This window comes from Hemitrygon akajei, chromosome 2 (genome assembly GCF_048418815.1).
Source record: "Hemitrygon akajei chromosome 2, sHemAka1.3, whole genome shotgun sequence".
In the NCBI taxonomy this organism is placed as follows: Eukaryota; Metazoa; Chordata; class Chondrichthyes; order Myliobatiformes; family Dasyatidae; genus Hemitrygon; species Hemitrygon akajei.
This window is the reverse complement of record NC_133125.1, coordinates 173,327,306-173,334,085: the sequence shown is the minus strand read 5'-3', so window position 1 is coordinate 173,334,085 and position 6,780 is coordinate 173,327,306. Positions and strand designations below refer to the sequence as shown.

General features: G+C 50.5%; 1 non-coding gene across 1 annotated transcript; it reads right to left on the bottom strand.

Moving 5' to 3' along the window:
• Nucleotides 1-580: 580 nt before the first annotated feature.
• Nucleotides 581-744, bottom strand: LOC140722577 (U1 spliceosomal RNA). The gene has a single exon (XR_012097676.1). It is a non-coding gene; the product is annotated as a U1 spliceosomal RNA (small nuclear RNA).
• Between the last annotated feature and the right edge of the window lie 6,036 nt (nucleotides 745-6,780).

Below are 6,780 nucleotides of genomic sequence, written 5' to 3'. Positions count from 1 at the left end.
ATTGGAGAAAGAAAGTAACACAGTGAAGCCTCTGCTTGATTATTTTTTTAAAATTAAACAAAATATACTTTATTCCAAATTAAAGTTATATACAATAACCATTCAAAGACTTTCAATTCTTTACAGTTGGTACCATTACTGTCCTTACATTTTCAAAGTCCTAATGTTTTGCCACCCACGTGGCAGTTTGTTCTTTCATATTTACATTTAGGGGGTATACCCCCAACCCCCGACCCCTCAACTGCCACGGGTGAAGGACCCTAGACTGTGGTCCTTCCCCACCGGGTCCTTGCGGTGGCTGCACCGAGTTTGAGTGCGTCCCTCAGCACGTAGTCCTGCAGCCGAGAATGTGCCAGTCGGCAGCATTCCCCCACAGACATCTCCGTGTGCTGGTAGACCATCAGGCTTCGGGCCGACCAAAGAGCGTCTTTCACCGAGTTGATGATCTGCCAGCAGCACCGGATGTTGATCTCGGTGTGCGTCCCCGGGAACAGCCCATAGATCAGAGAGTTCTCTGTTACGCAGCTGCTGGGGATGAAGCGTGACACTGCCCCTCTTCTTCTATCGTTCATTACATCATCAGGGGAGAGCGCGAACGCAGTCCCCCACTACCACAAATTGTGCAGTCGAGTATCCCGCATTTGGGGATATCGCAGGCGTCAGCACACCCGGAGTGCAATGGGATAGCCTCGTCCTGGAACCTCGGCCTTCCTGATCACCAACGGTTCCCTGCCAGGTAAGTATGTTTGATCACAGCTCCACGTGACGATCCAATCTTAAACGTTACTCTTTCAGTTAAAGGTGACACACCATTTCGGGAGATCCATGCCTGTAATTCTGCATTATCTTATTAAGCAGAAGAAAACGTAGAAGTTCGTTCTTACTTTCTGTTCTTCTTGGGCCGCAGCTGTAATTTTTTGCGTTAATTTGCTGTAAGTGCTAATTTGTGTATTTGCCATACATGGAATAGTTGTATGTTGCTATTCTGAAAGTGACCACGAGGTGTCAGTGCAGGAGCAACAAGGAGGCTGGAAGGCTCAGAACGTGACGTTTAGAGTATCACCCTGAAGATCAGAGTTAACAGTTGCTGATTGAATGCAATTGAGGATTTACAATGGCCTAATTTATTTCAATAAGGTGAGTCTCCACAAAGATAAACTTCGGCATCTCTGAATGTACAAACTCCTTTTCTCGGACAAAGCAATGCATAAGAATGCTCCCAAACCTTCTGGGGACAATAGCTCCGACTTGCACCCAAAATTGATATGCCAACTCTCTGAGGTCACTGTGCGACCACCGAGCACAGATGCCAACTTCAGGAGGAATGTCAATACCACTGGGACCTGCGGGGGCACGGGAGAGTGGGGAGGGGGTGTTGTGGGAAACAGAGGGAGTCCTTGAGCGAGATTCGGTGCTGTAGTACTGATGTATTTGTGTATGTGAGGAAGGGCGGCAGCAGGGTTGGGGGTGGGGGGCGGAGGCGGTTACTCGCACTAATGGTGAATACTTGGAGCATTAATTGTGCTTGATTTTGATTTATGTGGGAAATCAAGAACATCGTTCAAACGTGAGATTGTGCGCCAGAGCCGTGTTTCCAAACCGAAGTGAAACAGTTTGGCTCGATCAGTGAGGCGAATCTGACGAACAGGATGTGTGTGTGTGTGTGTGTGTGTGTGTGTGTGTGTGTGTGTGTGTGTGTGTGTGTGTGTGTGTGTGTGTGTGTGTGTGTGTGTGTGTGTGTGTGTGTTTGTGTGTGTGTGTGTGTATACATGTTCACGTGTGCGAATATATGAAAGTATGACAGTGAGCGGGTGCAGAGTGCATGTACAGATGGCAGCGTGCTGAAGTCCGGGAGCGGATTTAACTCATTTAATGATTGTGTGAGTGCAGCTTTACGTGTGAGTGTGTGCGGTCGTCATTACGCACATGCATACTCACACTTACACACATACTGTAATATTAGCGAAATGTTACCTAGAAACGTATCCAGCCTCTGAACGAGAACATAGAACCACAGAACATTACAGCACAGAAACAAGCCTTTTGGCCCTTCTTGGCTGTGCCGAAACATTTTTCTGCCTAGTCCCACTGACCTGCACCTGGCCCATATCCCTCCATGCCCCTCTCATCCATGCACCTGTTCAAGTTTTTCTTATATGTTAAAAGTGAGCCCGCATTTACCACTTCATCTGGCAGCTCATTCCACACTCCCACCACTCTCTGCGTGAAGAAGCGCCCCCCCATGTTCCCTTTAAACTTTTCCCCTTCACCCCTAACCCATGTCCTCTGTTTTTTTCCCCTCCCCTGGCCTCAGTGGAAAAAGCCTGCTTGCATTCACTCTATCTATACCCATCATAATTTTATAAACCTCTATTAAGCCTCCCCTCATTCTTCTTTGCTCCAGGGAATAAAGTCCTAATCTATTCAACCTTTCTCTATAACTCCCGGCAACATCCTTGTAAACCTTCTCTGCACTCTTTCAACCTTATTAATATCCTGCACAATACTCCAAATTCAGCCTCACCAATGCCTTATACAACCTCAGCATAACATTCCAACTCTTACACTCAATACTTTGATTTATAAAGGCCAAAGTACCAAAAGCTCTCTTTACTACCTTATCTAACTACCCTATCCACTTTTAGGGAATTTTGTATCTGTATTCCTAGATCCCTCTGTTCTACTGCACTCCTCAGTGCCCTACCATTTACCTTGTATGTTCTACCGTGGTTTGTCCTTCCAAAATGCAATACATCACTCTTGTCTGTATTAAACTCCATCTGCCACTTTCAGCCCATTTTTCCAGGTTGTCCAAATCCCTCTGCAAGCTTTGAAAACCTTCCTCACTGTCCACTACACCTCCAATCTTTGTATCATCAGCAAATTTGCTGATCCAATTTACCACATTATCATCCAAATCATTGATATAGATGACAAATAACAATGGATCCAGCACTGATCCCTGTGGCACACCACTAGTCACAGGCCTCCACTCAGAGAAGCAATCCTCCACTACCACTCTTTGACTTCTTCTATTGAGACAATGTCTAATCCAATTTACAGCCTCACCATGTATACCTAGCGACTGAATCTTCCTAGCTAACAATTGGAAAAAATAACACAGCAAAAGTATTCAACATGATCAGCTCCCAGGAATGCAGACCTCTGATTGGTGAGTTATTTGAAGTCAAAGTAGCGCCTTATTCTGTCTCTCTTGACATCATCAGGGGAAGCACAACCGCAGTCCCCCACTACCACAAAAGAGTATCCCGCATTTGGGGATATCGCAGGCTTCAGCACACCCGAAGTGCAATGGGATTTTTTTCTCAAATATACTTTATTTATAAATATTACAAAATAAAATGAATACAAAAACTATTCGTTGACTCTGAGTCCTTATTCACTAAATAAAATTATCTACAATAAATCATGCGTTCACTCTCCGTCCTCCCGCAGGTGACAGGTGGCTCGCAGGAGGCAGTGGTCAGAGAAGAACACCGGCGTGACGTGGGTGGTTCTGACCGTGAGGGGCTCTGACAGGAAGAGGAAGTCGATCCGGGAGCGGGCTGAGCCGTCCGGTCGTGTCCAGGTGGTTTGCGGCAGCGCTGCACCTGTGGGGTCGCCAAAGGCGTCGCGCAGCTTGGCTGTCTTTACCGTATCCATCAGGAGTCTGGAGGTACTGTCCAGCCTGCCGTCGGCGCCGCCGGATCGTCCAGCCGCATCAATGGTGGGGTTGAAGTCTCCGGCCAGAACGACGGGCCGGGACGCCACCAGCAGCGGTGGGAGCCGCTCGCTCCGCACGGGGGAGGCGTACATGTTGATCAGCCGGAGCGGAGTGTTTCGGTAACTTCCTGTCATCTATCACGCAGGTCTTAGACGACGGCAAGCGGGAGAGTCTGGAGCAGCCGCTGACCCTGAACGGGCTGACTGGCTCCGTCTGTTCCTTTGAGTCGGGTAAGACTCCCGGAAGCGACGGTTTACCGGTCGGGTTGTATTCGGCTCTGTGGAACCGGATGGGCCCCGACCTGCTGGAAGTGTACAACGCTACGCTCCTGGCAGGCAGCGTGTCAGAATCCATGAGGAAGGGCATCGTCACCCTCATATACAAGCAGAAGGGGGAGAGGGAAGACATTAGAAATTGGAGGCCAATCTCACTCCTGAATGTGGACTACAAGATCCTGTCCAAGGCTATCGCCAACAGGGTCAAGTCTGCACTGGAGCAGCTGATCCACCCGGACCAAACCTGTGCTGTACCGGGCAGGAAGATCTCAGACAACCTCGCGCTGCTGAGGGACACCATCGCCTACGTGCAGGACAGGGGGGTGGACACCTGCCTGGTCAGCTTGGACCAGGAGAAAGCCTTCGACAGGATATCGCACACGTACATGGCGGATGTACTCTCCAAAATGAGATTTGGGGAGGGAATCCGGAATTGGATCAGACTGCTCTAAACGGACATCTGTAGCGCAGTCCAGGTCAACGGGTGGGAAACAGACAGCTTCCCCATCAGGTCTGGAGTCAGGCAGGGCTGCCCTCTCTCCCCTGTCTTGTTCGTGTGCTGCATAGAACCCTTTGCCGAAGCCATCAGGAGGGATGGGGGCATAAGAGGGGTGACGCTGCCAGGCAGCGGAGGGACACAAGTCAAAACCTCCCTGTATATGGACGACGTCACCATCTTCTGCTCCGATCCGAGGTCAGTTCGCAGGCTGATCGGCATCTGCGAACAGTTCGAGCAGGCGTCGGGGGCCAGGGTCAACCGCACGAAGAGCGAAGCCATGCTCTTCGGCAACTGGCCCGACCGATACAGCGTCCCCTTCACCATCAGGGCTGATCACCTGGAGGTGTTGGGGATCTGGTTCGGAGGGGCCGAGGCGTGCAACAAGAACTGGCGGGAGCGGACTGCCAATGTGAAACAGAAACTGGGGCTGTGGGGAGGGCGCTCCCTATCGATAGCGGGCAAGAACCTGGTCATCAGGTGTGAGGTGCTCTCAGGGCTGCTGTACTTGGCGCAGGTGTGGCCAGTCCCCCGCTCCGTCAGCTCGGAAATCACCCGAGCCGTCTTCAGATTCGTCTGGAGATCCAAGATGGAGCGGGTCAGGCGGACCACCATGCACAAGTCCCTGGACAACGGGGGAAAAACGTCCCCAATGTCGCCCTCACCCTGATGGCCAGCTTCGTGTGTGGCTGCATCAGGTTGTGTGTGGATCCCAGGTACGTGGGCACCAAGTACCACTACGTGCCCAGGTTCTACCTGTCGCCCTGGCTACGAAGGATGGGTCTGGCCCCTTTCCCGCGCAACACCCCTGTCAGCTGGTCGTTGCCGCCATACCTGTCCTTCGTAGAGAAGTTCTTTCAGGTCAACGCCTTTGACCACAGGGCCATCAGGCAGTGGTCAGCACGTAAGGTCCTGCAGGCACTGCAGGAGAAGGACGAGATGGACACAGTGGGGTGGTTCCCTGAGCAGACTGTCCTGAAACTTGATGGTCTACCAGCACACGGAGATGTCCGTGGGGGAATGCTGCCGACTGGCACATTCTCGGCTGCAGGAGTACGTGCTGAGGGACGCACTCAAACTCGGTGCAGCCACCGCAAGGGGCCCGGTGGGGAAGGACCACAGTCTAGGGTTCTTCTCCCGCGGGAGTGCTGGAGGGGTGGGCGTGGTGTACACCCCTCAACAAGGGAATGTAAATATGGAATAACAGAGTGCCACGTGGGTGGCGAAAAGTGTGGGAACGTTAAGACTGTAATGGAAACAGTTGTAAAGGACTGAGAGTCATTGAATGGTTTATTGTACATAATTTTATTCTTTAATTGGAGTCTGGAGGTCAGCACGGGAGTCGCTGTGCAGCCACCGAGCACAGATGCCAGCCTCAGGAAGAATGGCAATAGCAGCCCTGGGACCTGCGGGCTGAGGGGCGGGGTGCTTGACGACCCCCAGAATAACTGTCCTATGGAATGGGTTTACAAAACCGATTGGCCCAACCGGCTTAGGCGGACGTGGGTGGAGGAGTTTCAGCCGGAGAGGAATCTGAATGGGAAGGAAGATGTGAAGAGACTTCATAGAGGAAAAGGGTCAGATGAGGGTATGGCAATGTGGAAAATACTGAAGCCAACCATATTGGGATATATATTTTAAAGCGGTGAAAGGGATCGGATTGCGTTTGTCCGGAAAACTTGAAGCCACATAACAGGAATCTCAAAAGTTCTAGTAGCCGTTCCCAAGGAAAATTGCGTATGGAATCAAGGAATTATCCAGAGCCTTGGAGACCTCATGTCCAGAGAGGGAACGCCGCGAAGAGACTGATCCAGGGATGCTGGGGTTGGCTAAATTAATTGTATAGTCAGGGACTGCAGAATCTATGGAGATGAAGATTAAAGATGAGATTTACTTGTCACAGATACATTGACACATGCAGTGAAATGCGTCGTTTGCGTCAAATCACATCAGAGAGGATCGTGCTCAGGGCAACTGGCAACTGTCGCAACACAGCATATTCTCAGTTTACTAGTAAGCCTTTGCGAGGAACCCGGAACACTAGGCGGTCACAAGAACATACAAACTTCTTACAGATAGCGGGAATTGAAACGGATCTAACACAGAGGCTGGTTGGATGCGGGGAGGATGCCATCCAGCCCGTACCTAACATCAAATGAAGTGTTTTGATGGAAAATTCCGTCGTCGAAAATGCGGAACCGAATAAAGTAAAGCTCTGCGGAAGGGATTGACGGCAAAAACAATTATACGGGTTTATTCACGAAATCTACATTTCTTCACATTAT